General features: G+C 53.0%; 1 protein-coding gene and 1 long non-coding RNA gene across 3 annotated transcripts in view; both read left to right on the forward strand.

Annotated features, from left to right (window-relative positions):
- PLXNA2 (plexin A2) overlaps positions 1-15202 on the forward strand; it is a 212273-nt gene that overhangs the window by 43405 nt on the left and 153666 nt on the right. The gene's annotated exons all lie outside the window — the stretch shown is intronic.
- Positions 2884-12133, forward strand: LOC146400230 (uncharacterized). Its single transcript, XR_014816623.1, has 2 exons — positions 2884-9361; positions 10226-12133. It is a non-coding gene; the product is annotated as an uncharacterized LOC146400230 (long non-coding RNA).

The following is a 15202-nucleotide window of genomic DNA, read 5'->3' on the forward strand; positions in this document are numbered from 1 at the left end:
CTTTCCAGCCAAGACGCCCTGGAAACCCAGGACATGGCAGCTGTCACCTCGGCACACGAGGCCTTGTGTCACTCCCCTCAGGCCTCCTCCTCCTCCCCTTCCCACCCATCCCAGCCCAGGCCACAGTGGATGGGGTGACAGCCTTTTGTGCCACACGCAGCCCCCAGCTGACTCTTCTTTCTCCAGGCGTCATTGTTGGCCATGAGCTTTCTGATGGGGAGACAAAGGGCTGTTCCTGACAAGGCCAAGGGCTGCTGCGTGAAGCGTGGGGCCTGGGCCCGTCACCCGTGCCTCCCTTAGAGCCCCCGGGCTCTCCTTCAAAGGAGTTGTCTGGGGCCTTTTGTGTGCCAGTCATACCCATTCAGAGCTGGCCGGGCAAAGGTTTTCGGTGGGGAGGGGGACGGAGGAGGACCCTGAGACATGGAGTCATTTTGATCTGGCAAAATCGGAAGAGACATTAATGCAATAGTTAACAGCACACCACGGCTGGGAGGGCGGAGGGGCCCAAATGCTTGTTCTCTGTTTATGGAGCTTATGCAATTCCATCAATATTGATGCCTGATGCCTTTGATTCTGACACTAATCATTGCTATGAATTAAATTTGCAGCCATATAATTAGGATTGCTATTAATAGGGCCCTGAGCTAAGCACCACGATGCGGTCTGTCTTTTTCTTGATAGAAAATGGCATCCTTGGAACTCGGCTAATGGGGCGCACCTGGGATTTGCCAAGAATGATGTGAAAATTATACATTCTATATTTGTACTGGGCCTTTACTGAAATATCAGCAAGCAAAGGTGAGGCTGGCGGGAAAGCTCTGCCCAGTGCTGTGGGCAGCAATTAGGTATCTCCCGCCCTTCAAAGTCTAGGAAGGGTCTTCCAGAGTCAGTGCTGGTTGCACATGGTCCAACCTCAGACCCTCACAGTCAGAACGTCTCCCTTAGATGGAACCTAATATTAACCAGCTTGGGCTGAGAGCTCTGTCTCAGACTTCACGGTGGCTCTGAACCAGCCGAGGGAAGAGGATGTCTTGGTATTTATGCCCTAAGCTTGGTTGAAAGGCAATGGCCCAAACCTCTACTGATAGGCCCAGTTGGCATCATTTCTTGGTCGATGATTGGGCAGGACCCCTCACGACCGAGTCCAAGGGCTTCCATCCAGAGGCGCTCCCGGGCCGCAGAGCGCCCGTTAACCTTGCACGTGAGAGAGCCCGCGGCTGCGCCTGGTGGGAAAGGACGAGGTCGCTCATGTGACCAGGAGCTTTCTCCAGGTAAATCTGCAGCACGCTGTTTACTGGGAAGCCTAGTCTTTAACTATCCTCAAGCCCCCAGGGCAGCGCCCCCTTCACCCCCTGAGTGAGCACGTGTCATCTGCACACAAGGCTCCTCTAATCGTTTCCCAGCAACAGCACAGGCGGTGATGCCCACCCCATCACTGGCAATAATAAGATGCACCAGTTGGCATAAGGGAGGCATTGCCTTAGTCCCTGCTCTTTTGACCTTCAGACTGAAAATAGGTTTCCCTCCAGATCATCATTTATTGATTTTTTTTTCATATTTTTAAGTCATTGTGAGAAGAGAGAGGTTTGCGTTCAAGTCCTAACCCTACTATTTGGTAACTTTGTGATCTCAGCCAAGACAGGTCTGCTCGAGCTCATCCAGGGTGACCTCTTGGAAGTTCAGAGTGGAGGGGTTCTCTTCTTTAAAATGGGGATTGTAATTACTTCCTAAGGGTTGCGAGAAGGTTAAAGAAGCCCCTCCATTGCTCATCACGGGGCTTCCACCCCAATAATGTTCTGCGCTCCCCTCTCTTTCCTCTCACACACACCCAGATGCAGAGGTCAGAAGACCATAGGTGTTGGTACACGTGGCATTGGCAGGAATGGCCTTTTATTTCCCACCTCTTCTCGGGGGTGGGTAGCACATGACATATTAATTCTTCCAAATAAAAGGCAGACTGCAACGTGAATTCCAGGCGTCTTGGTATTTTTCTCATCACACACTAAAAGGCTGACCAGGGGCTCCTCACCCCACTAAAGACACCAGAGTTTCTACTGTTTCTTTACATTCTCAAGCTGCCCAGGGCCCCGGGTAGACTGACTCCATCCTTGAGTTCAGGGTCCAGAGCTCCAGCACAACTCCCAGGTGCTGAGGCTTCCAGGGCACAAGCAAAAGGTGAGAGGCCCTCAGCATCGCCTGGAACAGAGGCTCATTTGATCCAGGGTTCCTGTTCACTTCTGCCTTCACCTGCAGTGGGCATTGACCCATCCTATGTTCGGGCAAACCTCAAGGCAAATGCGGAGATAGACGGCGCTTGGCGGATGGCCAGTGTTCACCAGAGACTGTACTTTCCCTTATAAAACCCCAGAAAACAGCGTTCGCGGTTGAGTCCTCAGGCACCTCGATTTGTCACTTATTAACAAACAAGTGTATTTCACTCTTTCTGCCTGAATTTGAGACTCGTGTTGGGATATTGCTGGGGATGCTGCTGGGTTCCCACTAAGCAGAGAGCATAAATCAGTGCCTTTGATTTTGGAAAATTGCCTGACATTGGGCAGATACCTCATTACCTGTATTAGGCACACATCCGACGTGGTGACAGTCACTCCGTTCTGGTCTCTGGTCACTTGCAAGATCTTGGATGATGCAAACATAATCCCCAGATGGACTCACCCTTTGAGGCAATGATGCACCCACAAATGTCCCTGCACCTCCAGTCTTTCCAAGAGCCTAACTGCTCTGCAAACTGTAAAACCCAGAGTAGCTTCAAAGTCTCAGACAGATTGGTGGTATCGCCCAAGGAATGGCCACAATCAGAGAAATAGAGGAAAAAATATGCCCAACCTCTCCCCCCCACCATCAAATTCAAGAAATAAAAAATGTGTCTCCTTGGTGCCTCCCCAATATTTATGTCTGAGCTCAGCAGACACCCCTGGGCTGCAGCCAGTCTGTGTATCAGCGTTAGTCCATTACGCTTTTTATGACGCGTGTTACCCACCCTCCCCCCACCCCATGCAACATTTTATGACTGTCCTTTTCGTTTCTGGAAAGAGCTTCACAGAATGGCAGATGCCTGCATTTCCCCACTCTTTGGGGAGCAATTTGTAGGCAGCCTGTCCCCGGCCATAAACAACGGGAGATAAACCACAGCCACTGGCAGTAAATGCATCCAAGGCCAAGGAGGCCCCAAAGGGGGCGGGTGGGGGGGTGCTGGGGCGAGCTGGGGGAGGCTGGGGCAGATGCTGTCCCCAAAAGGAGCATGGAGGGGCTGGCGTGGAAGTGGATGCCACCCTCCGAGGCGTCCACCCAAGCTAGTGGGAAATTGTCCCACCCTCCCTCATGCCCGTCTGCCCGCCTTGACCCTGAACGGTGATCAGAACCAGTGGACTTTCCAATAAGAAGACGGTGGTCCCTTTGGCATCGTTTCCGCTGCCAGCCCACGTTGCTACATAGAGTCCTCTGTGCCACTCACCTCCCATGGATGCTTCGAGGTCTGCAAGTGTGTCTGCGGGAGCCTCACCCCGAGCTCTGCCTTGTCCCCCCTCCGATCCCCTTGGCCTCCGTCATCCCGAGACCGACCGAGTCTCACCAGTCAATCTCTACTACGTCTGCCTCATTAAAACTTCAGCCAGGACTCTGGTGGTCGTGGCGGTGATATTTATTTATTCCAGCTTTGAGCTGTGCCCATCACCAAGTCACTTGTGACGCTGCAGGAGACAACACCTGGAGCCCGCTTTGCTCCATAAAAGGCACCCCTGGGAGAAGAAAACCAAATTCTGAATGAATAATTGGTCTTGCGGAGATTTCAGATTCCGCCTGCGCACACACACAGCTCGCGAAGGCAGCGGAGACAGCAGAGACCCGGGGAGGTGGGCGGTGGGGCAGGACCCCCAGCAAAGCCCTGAATAATTAGTGCCTCGAAGAGTTTTCTTTCTCATCGACCCGTCTCAGTGGCAGGAGGCAGACGGAGGGCGGAGGTGGTGTTTTTTGCCTCCTGCTCCTTTGGTTTCGGGCTCCACGTCAAATGGAAACATGCAGATGCAAGCGATGTGCATTTAAAACGCCTGTGCACATCAGACTGCGGAGATAGTAGCTATTATATGGCATGTATGTTTTTTTGCAGTAAGCTGCTAAATTATTTATTGGGCACTGGGCTTTAATCTCATAAACCCGCCTGTGGGCCCCAGGCACCGGCAGCCTGAACGCCGCATAAAACACATACATCCCTACATCGGGCGGCTGCACGGAGCACTCTGGTGATTCTGGGTAGTGATTGTTCCTTTTTACTCGGTCTGCCCCCCACCCCATCCGCTCATGAACAGCGGGCAGACCCCACGAAGAACCTTCTCATTTTTCCCCTCACTGCGAACTGGGAAAGTTGATTTGCATCTCGTTGTCGTCTGAGAGCCCCAGCCTGAGCACAAAGGACCAGGGGAGCTGAGACAGGAGGCCGCCTCCAGAGTCGCGTTCCTTGGCTGAGGGATGGAAGCCTTGGAAGAGGGAGCAGAGGACTCCAGGCCTCCTGGATGTTACTGAGCTGCCAGCACGTAGGGATCATTTCCCGTCCTGGGCCTCAGCGTGCCCCTTTAACGTAAAAGCGATCTGGCTCCATCCTCCTCCCTGGTTCCCAGGCCAGAAGGCAACACTCTTGGTATAAACCTCCCCCTCATTCTCTGAATGCCAAGATGATAAGGACCCTCTTAAACTCACGCAAGGGTCTGAGGTACGTAAAGAGCTGTCTTGTCTCTGGTGCCCATTCTGAGCTTGTCGAGGAACCCGAACAACCCCATGGGCTGCACCCTTGGGGGTGAGGAAACCGCCCAGAGCAGTCAAGCCACTGGCCCAGCATCACTCAGCAGGGCCTCTAAGACTGGACTCTGGATGTCATCCTTGGCCCATGTGGTCCTAGCCTGGCTCTGGGAGCGCACGGGCACGAAGCCGGTGTGGAAACGGAGGCAACAACCATCTCTGACCCCCAAGGCTGGCCAGGCGGGAGCAGTGGTACCAGCAGTGCCCTCACCAGAGGAATTTGAGCACAAGCAGGCTATGCTTTCCAAATCCCAGGCCTCTCCTCTCCTTGAGCCGATGAGGCAATGCCAGGGCTTGTCTGGATTTCATCATTCACTGTGCTGTAGCCGCCGCCTTCTAACTCCACCTTACAAAGTCAGAGGGGCAGTAGGAGAATGTGGCAGAAGTCGAATGCATGAGATTTTAATTAATATTCTAGGATTCAGAGGGTGCGTGATCTAGCCCCCTCCCAAAAAAATGTTAGGGAAACAGTTGTGTGTCTATAATTTTTGGGTAGAGGGCCCATGGCTTTCATCAGATTCTCAAAGCTGTCTGTGACCCTAAAATATTGACGCTGTCTAATGGCTTTTAGATAGGGTGCCTCTGAACTCTAGGGTGACCACTCAAACCCCTAGTTGCATTCTTTTTCAATCACAGCATCTTTTAAAACAATATATTGGAGTATAATTGATTTACAATGTACTGGTTTCGGTGTACAGTAAACTGAATCAACCGTACATATACATATACTCATTCTTTTTTCCTGTCTAAGTTATCACACACTGTTGAATAGCTAGATTTCCCTGTGTCATACAGTCGGCTCTTATTAACCACCTATTTTATACCTCCCACCTCCCACTTCCTCCTGCCCCTCAATGGTTTCGCCTATGGTCCCCATAAGAGTGGTTTTGAAATCTGTGAGTTTGTTTCTGTTTTGTAAATAAGTTCCTTTGTATCGCTGTTATTAGATTCCACATATCGGCACTATCACGTGATGCTTGTCTTTCTCCGTCGGACTCACTTCACTCAGTATGGCCGTCTCTAGGTTCATCCGCGTTGCTTCAAATGACATTACTTCACTCTTTTTATGGCCGACTAATATTCCCTTGTATATATGCGCCACATCTTCTTTATCCATTCCTCCGTTGATGGACACTTAGGTTGCTTCCACGTCTTTAGTGCTGCAGTGAACATTGGGATTGTGTGTATTTTTTCAAATTATGGTTTTCTCCTGATAGATGCCCAGGAGTGGGATTGCTGGATTATACGGTAGTTGTATATTTAGATTTTTAAGGAATCTCAATCAAAACATCTTGCACTTGGCTGTTTTATACATTGGGGTTAGGAGTATGATTTCTTTATTGTTTTAAGAAAAAAAAAAACAGATGTAAATGGCAGGTGCTGAAATGTTGGGCTTGCTTAACCCTGGTAACAGGCATGCATCCACCACACTTACCACTACCGTCACATACACATGCACATCTAGACACACATATGGGTACACATCTGCACACATATTCACACGCGCGTGTGCACACAAACTCCCATTCCCAAACCTGGTGTAAGTGGCAGCAGAACCAGGTGAGATAGAAAGAACCCAGGCCAGGACCAAGAGGTGAGTGAGGGCCGAGGCTCGGAGACTGGTCAGGCCGTGGGAGCGGTGGATGGCTGCAGGGCACACAGGCAGGTGACAGAGCATAGGTCCCTATCTTGGTTGTAAAGCCAACCCAGACAGCATAGGCTGGGAGAGGAGGCCAAACAGGTGGCCAGAGAACCAGCCCAGGCCAGAGGCAGGAGTCTGAACAGCTGAGTTTAGGGCTCTAGCCCAGCCATGGGGGTTTGGGGGGGTTGCACCTGAATCACCGGTATAACCTGGATCCACCTCCACGGCCTCCTCTCCTTGGGCCTTTGCGTGTGTTGTCCTCTCAGACTAGAAAGACTTCCTTCCCCTTGCCCATCTTATGCCTTTCCATCTTCAGGATGCTGCAGCATCACCTCCTCCAGGAAGCCCTCTGGGTGCTTCATAGCACCTATCACATGGCTGTCAGAGCAGAGGGCGCCATGGTTGAGAAGAGCCCAGGCGCGAGAGCCCAGGTGTCCTAGGTTTCCCCCCGACTCTGCGCCTTCATCCCCAGGTGACATTGTAAGGATCGCCTCACCCCTCTGTGCCTGCTTCCTCATCTGCAACTGGAAATAAGCATCGCTTCTACCTCACAGGCTTGTCGGGCACATGTAAATGAGCCAGTGCATATGTAAAGCATGTCGATCCTTGTCCACGACAGGACAAAGGTCCCCTGTGGCCATCGTTTGTGCTGTCATTGCCCCTTTCCTCGTCTCCACCGTTCAGGACACTCAGAAGTTTGGGGACAGGGCTGTGCAAATCATCTCTGTCCATAGGACCCAGGCATAGAGCAGGCATTCCATACATGTTTAAAAAGAAAGAAGCGAGAGGAGAAAAGTGGGGAGGGGAGGAAGGAAGGACTCCTAGGACGGGGTCGTCTCTCTGCCCCCGTCATAAGGCATCTTCTTGATGGGAATGAAAGGGGCTGGTAGCTGTGTCCTCCGGGTAAGGCAGGACTTCAGGAGTTTGTGCAGCGGTGCCTGTGGCTGGCCAGGGCCGCAGGATGAGAACCTCTTGGAGTGCCTTTGATTCGGGCAGTCTCATCTCACACACAGAAATTCAAGCCACCAGCTGCTTCGGGACCAGCCTTTCCCAGGGGGAGGATTCCTGCAGCCTCGCCCAGCTCACAGCCTCACTCGCCTGTCAGAGCTCCATCTGCAGATCCCAGCGAGTGCCAGGTCTGTGCCAAGAGACAGCTGGCGGCAGAGATGCCAGGGGGAGGGGCAGGGCGCTCTTCCCGGCTGTGGTCCCATCGACCTTCTAGAGTCCAGAACTTAGTAGACGGAACACCTCCTACCACCAAGGGCTCGAGGGTGGGATGCAGAACCACACCTGCCATCACAGGCTGGATCGGGGCCCCTCTGCTTTCGAATCTGCTCCTTGCGCTAATGTCCTCGTTAATTACGTTAAGCCGGTTATCCCTCTCGACTGGGGTGATTCTGTGGACGAAACTTAGGGACTTGGCAAAGTCTGGAGACATTTTTGATTGTTACGTCTGGGGTGGGAGGTGCTGCGGGCATCTAGTGGACAAAGGCCACGGACGCTGCTAGGCAGCCTCTAAAGCAGGGAACAGCCCCCCAGCCCCCGCCCAACAAAGGATGCTCCTGCCCCGAATGTCATAGGTGCTGAGGTTGAGAAACTGACCAAAGTGACCCACATTTATGGGACACGGACTCTGTGCCAGCCACTGTGCCAAGCACTTTGCTTCATGTAATCCTCGTAACAGCCCTGCGTGTCTTTCCAGATGAGAAGGGCTGGGGGAGGTGACATGGTGTCCCCGTTCATTCTGTGTCTTTATCTGTCCTGTGTATTTATTGGACAACTCAGCTGGTGGGAGACCTGGAGAGTAGAGCCCGGTTTGCTGGCCCCAAAGTCCTTGCTCATGCACTAAGCCGTGCCTGCTCTCTGCACCAGGCCAGGAGAGGAAAACAGCAAAGGAATGGGGGAGGAGCATTAAGCTTGGGGAGGAAAGTTGATAAATGCAACTGAGTGTGACAAAGATACCCCTTCTCGTGACCTGCCTCCTGCCTCCCCGCCAGTACGCAGTCACGGCCACACACATAAAGAGCTGAACAAAATCCTTGAGGCTCCAGTCTGCCTTCAGGTTTATTTGGGGTGGTGGTGATTGCAGCCTGAGACGGCGTATGCCTGCCCCTCCCGTCAAAATGCGTCTCCTCTTATACATACAGCCAACTCTTCAGCGGGAAAAGGGCGGAAATATTTCTCTGGCTCCTGAAATGTCTTGATAAAGATCTGCTCTCTGCCAGCCTCCAGCATCTCCTTGTGCTGATTTAGTGCACGCTGGAGGAGGTGTGGGATTTCTTCTGTGGCTCCTGACTGGTGGGCCGTTCCGACAGGGGCAGCCTGTGTAGTGGGAAGAACGTGGACTTTGGAACCAGACCATCTTGGTTCAAATCTCTGCCACCTACTCGGGAGACGATGCTGGGAAAATTAGTTGGCCTCGCCGAGCTCTGGTTTCCTCGTCTGTGAAATGAGAATGATGACACCTATCCTGAAGGAGGCTTTCCAAATGAGATGAGGTTGGATGTGCTCAGTTTTCGGGCAAAGAGTAAGTGAGTTCTCAGGAAAGGCCTGGCCATCCTCCCCCTCGGCCCCAGGTTGGCTTTTTCCAGGGGCTCAAACAGTTGGGGAGATGCAGTCAGTGCACCTGCCTGCTGGGTCTGCTTACCTGCTCTGGGTCTTCTCTGGGGACCATATGCCGAGGTCAGGCCCCCAAACTGACCAAAAGACCCATCATCTCAGCCCGCCCCCGCGGTGAATCAGGTGACTCGGACCACAGCAGCCACCACCTCCCTGGCACGGTCCTATGAGAGGCACTGCTCCATATTTCCTCTTTACTCCTCAGCTCAGCAGAGGCCCAAAGAATGGCACAGAAGGGGCAGCCGTGGTGCCCCTTCAGCCTTTTTAAAGATGCATCCTGGAGCTCCCATTGTGGTTCAGCGAGTTAAGAACCCCACTTAGTATCCATGAGGATGCGGGTTCGATCCCTGGCCTCACTCGGTGGATTAAGGATCCCGTGTTGCCATGAGCTGTGGTGTAGGTGGCAGATGTGGCTGGGATCCAGTGTGACTGTGGCTGTGGTGAAGGCTGCCGGCTGCAGCTCCCGTTCGACCCCTAGCCTGGGAACTTCCCTATGCCTCAGGTGCAGCCTAAAAAGAAAAAGAAAAAAAAGATTCCTCCTGGCATCATTTCAGCCCCCGAGGCTGGGAGGGCTGTCTGTGCTAAGCTTGTCCTCGCCCCCGTCCGTTCGCCGTTCTCCCGCAGCTTCTCACAGGGGAGGGTCTACGAGGATGATGGCCGGAGACAGGAGGGCACCCACTCCTCGCACCCCGACCATGCACTAGACCCTGAATGCAGCCCACCCTCCCTCCGGGCACACCACCTCCAACCCACCTGGAGCAGGAGGGCATGGGCCCTGCTCTAAGGACCCTCAGCAGAGGAGGCTACTCATTTCTCTGCTGTCTTATCTTTGGTGACCTGAACTCTGGCCAGGGTCAGAAAGAGCCACCATTGCACCTTATTTCCCATCTCATTTAGTCCTCATAGCAGATGGATCTTTTTTTTTTTTTTTTTCCCCTTCTTTTTCTTTTCTTTTTTTTAGGGCTGCGCCTGTGGCATAGGGTGGTTCCCAGGCTAGGGGTCAAATGGGAGCTGCAGCTGCTGGCCTACGCCACAGCCATAGCACCTCGGCATCCAAGCCACATCTGCAACCTACACCACAGCTCACGGCATCGCTGGATCCTTTGACCCACTGAGTGAGGCGAGGGATCGAACCTGCATCCTCATGGATCTTAGTGGGGTTCATAGCCTGCTGAGCCACGACGGGAACTCCCAAGATGGATGTTCTTAGCTCCAGTTTGCGGGTGGGGTAAGCAGAGGTCTCAGTAGAGTGTTGGGTCAGGGAGCTCTGGAGCCTTGATCGAAATCACTCTGTGGTTCAAAGCTCACCCCCCGCCCCACGCCGCCTCGGTTCCCTTGTCGTGGTCTCCCTACACCTTCCCTAAAGTAATATTTAAAAAAGGTTCTTGGGGGTTCCCTTGTGGCTCAGTGGGGTCAGGATCTGGCATGGTCACGACTGTGGCTCTGCTTACAGCTGCAGCACAGGTTCAATCCTTGGCCCAAGGACTTCCTCGTGCTGTGGGTGTGCCCCAAAATAATAACAAGCAATTTTTAAATAAAAATATTCCGCGGACACTGTAAGCTCTGGGCCATGAGAGATCAAAGGACAACCACGGGGGCCCTTTTCTCAGGTCCCTACGGTCCTTTTGATGGCGTGGAATGTTTTTGAAAGACGAGGTATTGTGTGCTCGCTCACAGGGGTTCTGGCCGTGCAGCCCAGGCATCTACACAGCTGGGCTCCGGCCCTGGCTCTATCGCCGCTGACCTTGGGAAAGTTACCCTGTTCCCTCCTGTCTAAAGTGGGGATCCTGATACGTCGGGTTCCCCGTGGGAGGGACGGAGGGAAAGGATTTAGGGAAAAATATGAGTGAGCACCTTTGGAAAGCAAGTGTTGGAGTCAGGGCTCTCCTTCCTCTCCCCCACCTCCCATCTTATTAGCCACCTCGGATGCTCTGCAGCTTTCCTATTGCTCGTCCCCGTTGTAGCCTGAGCACATGTCTTGTGACCAGGGCAATTACAGTTCCATGCTGGAACTTCGGCCCCAAAGCCATGCCTTCCGATGCGGATGTGTGATGGTAGGTTGAACAGACCTCCTCCTCATGAAAAAGAAGACTAGAGAATGAGCAAGGCCCTGGAGAGAAGCTGACCTCTGCAGGCCAGGGCCCAGCAGTGTGGCCTGGCCGTGCCCTGCAGGTGGAGACCCAAAGGCCAGAAACCTTCATCAGATCTTGGTCACTGTCCCAGCAGGAAGGGAGCCACAGTTCAGGGAGGGCCACAGGCCCTGGAGGACACGTCCACAGCCCTGGCTGTCGTGGTCTCTCCCAGGAAGAGATTTCTGACCTGAGAGGTTTGCACGTTTGCGTTCCCGAGGTCGATTGTAAGGAGCCAAGCCTGAGCGCAGAGCCAGAAAGAATTTCCGATTTCGAGCGCCCCAAGGAGGGCATTCCTCCCGAAGGCAGCTGCCCTGCTCCCTCCAAACCCAGCCTCCCGCACGGTCTCTCTGGCTCCCGGCAGAACCGAGACCAGCTCAGCCCAGCTCAGCCACAGCAACGTCTTCCTCGCGCTGGTCTGGGACGGGGCCCTGCCAGGAAGGGCGCCGTTACCTTGTCCAGCTGTGGAATCATCGCAGGCTTGACACCCCTGGGGCCCCTCCCAGGGGACTCTGGGGTCCTTTTATTCAGTCCTCAGGAGAGTCAGTAACAAGCAAGATGATAGTGGGAGATGCACAGCAGAGGCGCAAAGGTATTTGCCCAAAGACACAGTGAGCTGCTTGTCATTCCAGCTCAAATTTCTTAGATCCACAAAACACTGAAATATGGCTCTTGTCCTTCCCCGTGACTTCCTACAGGAAGAATTTTGTCCAAAATAACATTGCAATTCCCAGGGCAGCACTCCACTGCTTAGCTGCCTCTCTGCAGATGTGGGGCCACCTTCTCCCCCCCCATCCCATTTTCTCCATCACTGCCTCCTCCCTCCCAGCCCACCTTCCTGAAACACATTCTTGACACTGTCATTAAACAGCTGCCAGCAACACCTGCTGGCATTCTCTGTTGCAAGGATAACAACCCAACTTTAAAAAAGAAAGAATACTAAACAAGAAAGCCTAGAGGAGGTGGAGTTGTATGTTTGGGCCTTTTTTGTGTTTGTTTGTTTTTCTCTTTTTTTCCAAATTACCTCTTCTGCATTTCTCTGTTGATTCTCCTATTCCTTGGCATTTTTCTACTCTCTACTTCCAAATCCCCTCTTCCCACCCCCATTTTGAAAATCAAGAAAAGGAAAGCTGCTGCAGGATTAAATGTGGTGTCAACATGTGGCCAGCTCTTAATACCTCACAGTAAAATCGAAGGGGCTGCCTTCAACCGCCGAAGCCTTTAGCAGAGGAGGGGAGAAGGGAAAGATGGAGAAGAAGCCAGCTGCTCCCTCCCCTCCCCGGGCCTCCTTCCAGCAAAGGCTGATGCAGAGGATGAAGATGTGGTCTTAGAACCTGTGCCTAATGATAACACCCTCAGAACACCGTTACCTGGTGGCTTTGCCAGCTCCGTGTTTCTGCCCGAGAGTTTCTGCTGTTCATCCGTCATAGGAAGTCCCGCCACATCTTCCTGCCTGAGTGACTGCTAAACCTTGACGATGTCTTCTTGGCAGGCCCCACCATCCTGCCCGCAGAGGGCCGGCCCACTTGGAAGCCTCCAGCACCTCATCCTTAGCCACGCTGTCCCTAAGGGCCGTGGGACCCAGCTGCCTGGTGAACGTCCTCCTGCTGGAGCTCAGATACAAAGCCTATGATTTTTTTAAGATGATGGGTCAAAAGCAGTGGATTTTTTTTTTTCTTTCAGATAGAGGCTAACGAGGAAGAAAGTGGCAGCCTCAAGAAACAGTTGTATTTTGTGGTTGCCCAGGGGGTGGGGGCCGGGGAGGCCTGAAGGGTTAAGTTACTGGAAGCAGGGTTCAAGGGAGTTTTGTAAAGGTCAACCCGAAGCTGTATTTGTGGGAACGATCAAACTGATGACTCGGCTGGTTTTCTATTGTGTCATGGAAAAGGCTTCTAGGGAATTCTTGCCAAGTCTTTAGAAGAAAAGATATATATAGCTAAAGATGGGTATATTTATAGAGAGATCTATGGATATATTTATGCCAACCATGCCAGTTAGCTCTGCAGGGAGGAGGAGGTGCCTCTAGAAGGAAGGCAAGCACCAGGATCTCCCTGCAGCTCTTCGGGGCCCTGGGAGAAGGAGACACGAGCATCGTGGGAGGTGCTGGGATCTTTGGGCTGAATCCCCAGAGGCCCAGCTCCTGGAGTGAAAGAGCCTCTCGAATGGAGGCCAAGCCTCTGAGCTTAGGGTTTTCCTTTGAACTATCCAGGCAGGTCCCTGCTGTCTAGAGGACATGCTGGAAGGAGATCTTTCTAGGGTCTGATCCCTGAGTAACCTAATCTTCAGAGCAGAGGGTGAGGCGAGGAGGCCATATGGAAACGGGCAGGGGTGCCAGCGGGGGGTCCGGGGCAGAGGGGGGAGGCCTGAGGGCTTGATACCCCAAAGAAGGGAAGGAATGTTCTGAATTCATTGGTTTTCCACCTGTGGGAACAAAGCTTAATAGGCCTGTCAGCCTTGGAGGGGCCCAGACCCTGATTTTAGAGGCACTGGGAGGCTTGTCGGCTTAGCTGGGACCATCCGCTGCCCCCCTTGGAGTCTGGAAGAGCAGCTGAGGCTTACTGAGAAGTGGGACTAAAGATTCTTTCCAGGAGTTCTCTCGTGGCTCAGCGGGTTAAGGACCTGGCATTGTCACTGCCGTGGCTCTGGTTACAGCTGTGGTGTGGGGTCAGTCTCTGGCCTGGAAACGTCCACCTGCTGCAGGTGTGGCCAAAATAAAGGGGGAGGGGTTCTTTCCAATCTGCCCGGAACTGCATGTTGTATGTGGGGCACGTGTGTGGTGGGTGTGTGTATGTGTGTATGCATGCATGTGTAGTGAGTGTGGTTTGTGTGTACATGTGCCTCCGAGCATGCGTGCATGTGTCGGGGGATTGTGGTCTGTGTGTAGTATGTGTGTATGTATATGTGAACGTGTCTGTGCGTGGGGAGAAGGATGTGTGTATACTGTGTGTGTGTGCACGTGTGCTCTTCCCGACTCCTCTCCATCAAAGGATTTCCCAGAGTGGGTGAGGCTGCCAGGGCTGTGAGGGCACTAGTGGGAGCGTTAGCTGGGCCTGCCCAGGACCTGGCTCTGCATCTCCTCTCCATCATGTCAACAGCTTTCAAACTTGACTGAAGCGTAAGCTCTTGCCTCATCCCCAGCCCCTGTCTGTCCCCTGTCCCTGGAGGCCCAGGGGTGTGTCGAGTAAGTCAGGCTAATGACTCCACCCGCTATTAGGACTGGCCGTGGTCTATTTTCCTCGACGCGTCTGAAGCGCCAGCAAGGGAGGGGAGGCAGGTGTGACTGCAACACGCACTTGGCTGGAGCTGCCGCCTGAATTCCTCCTTCTGCGCGGCAGACGCCCAGCATCGCTCCCCCTCGGGCAAGGTGCACAGCTAAGTACCAGCAAAGAGACTCAGGTCTGAAGAGCGCAGGCAGGTTGGCAAAAAGAACTTAACGTTGCTGACATTACCCTGCCCTTTCTTCCTCTCCCACTCACCCCACCCCACCCCCGTCCTCAAGGCCGGTCCGTCCACATTCCGAAAGGAGCCGGCAAGCATATGAACCTCTGGAGAAATCAAGCATGAAAGTGAGACTCACATAAGAAACTTTCTAGAAAAGCACAGTCCAAAATCACTTTCTGGGATAACAGCGGTTGTTGGATCTCTGTGGTCCAGGACGGTAGCCACCAACCACAAGCGCCAGATTTGAGAGGCTGAAATACTGAGTTTCGGGTTGGACTTAATTTTATTCATTTAAATTTAAATAACTCCGTGTGGCTAGTGGCTACTCTACCAAATGGTGCAGTTTTAGAGTATGAAGTAGAAACCCCTTTAAAGCCTGGGGTCCCTTTAGAGCCTAAAAGAGGATCCTTCATCTCAGTCCCAACTAAAAACAGGGCAGTTTTGTAAGATGCTGCAGTGCGGTTCATTTTCCATCTGCCCGGGTGTGAGCCACATTTTCAGCCTAAAGCACCCAAAATGCCTCTTTCTAGGCAAAAGAAGCTGAGGGCTGGAGTAAGCTGGA

This window comes from Sus scrofa, chromosome 9 (assembly GCF_054392235.1).
Source record: "Sus scrofa isolate SSC_HxYL_T2T_F1_AM1 chromosome 9, Sscrofa_HxYL_maternal_Yorkshire_Landrace_v2.0, whole genome shotgun sequence".
In the NCBI taxonomy this organism is placed as follows: domain Eukaryota; kingdom Metazoa; phylum Chordata; class Mammalia; order Artiodactyla; family Suidae; genus Sus; species Sus scrofa.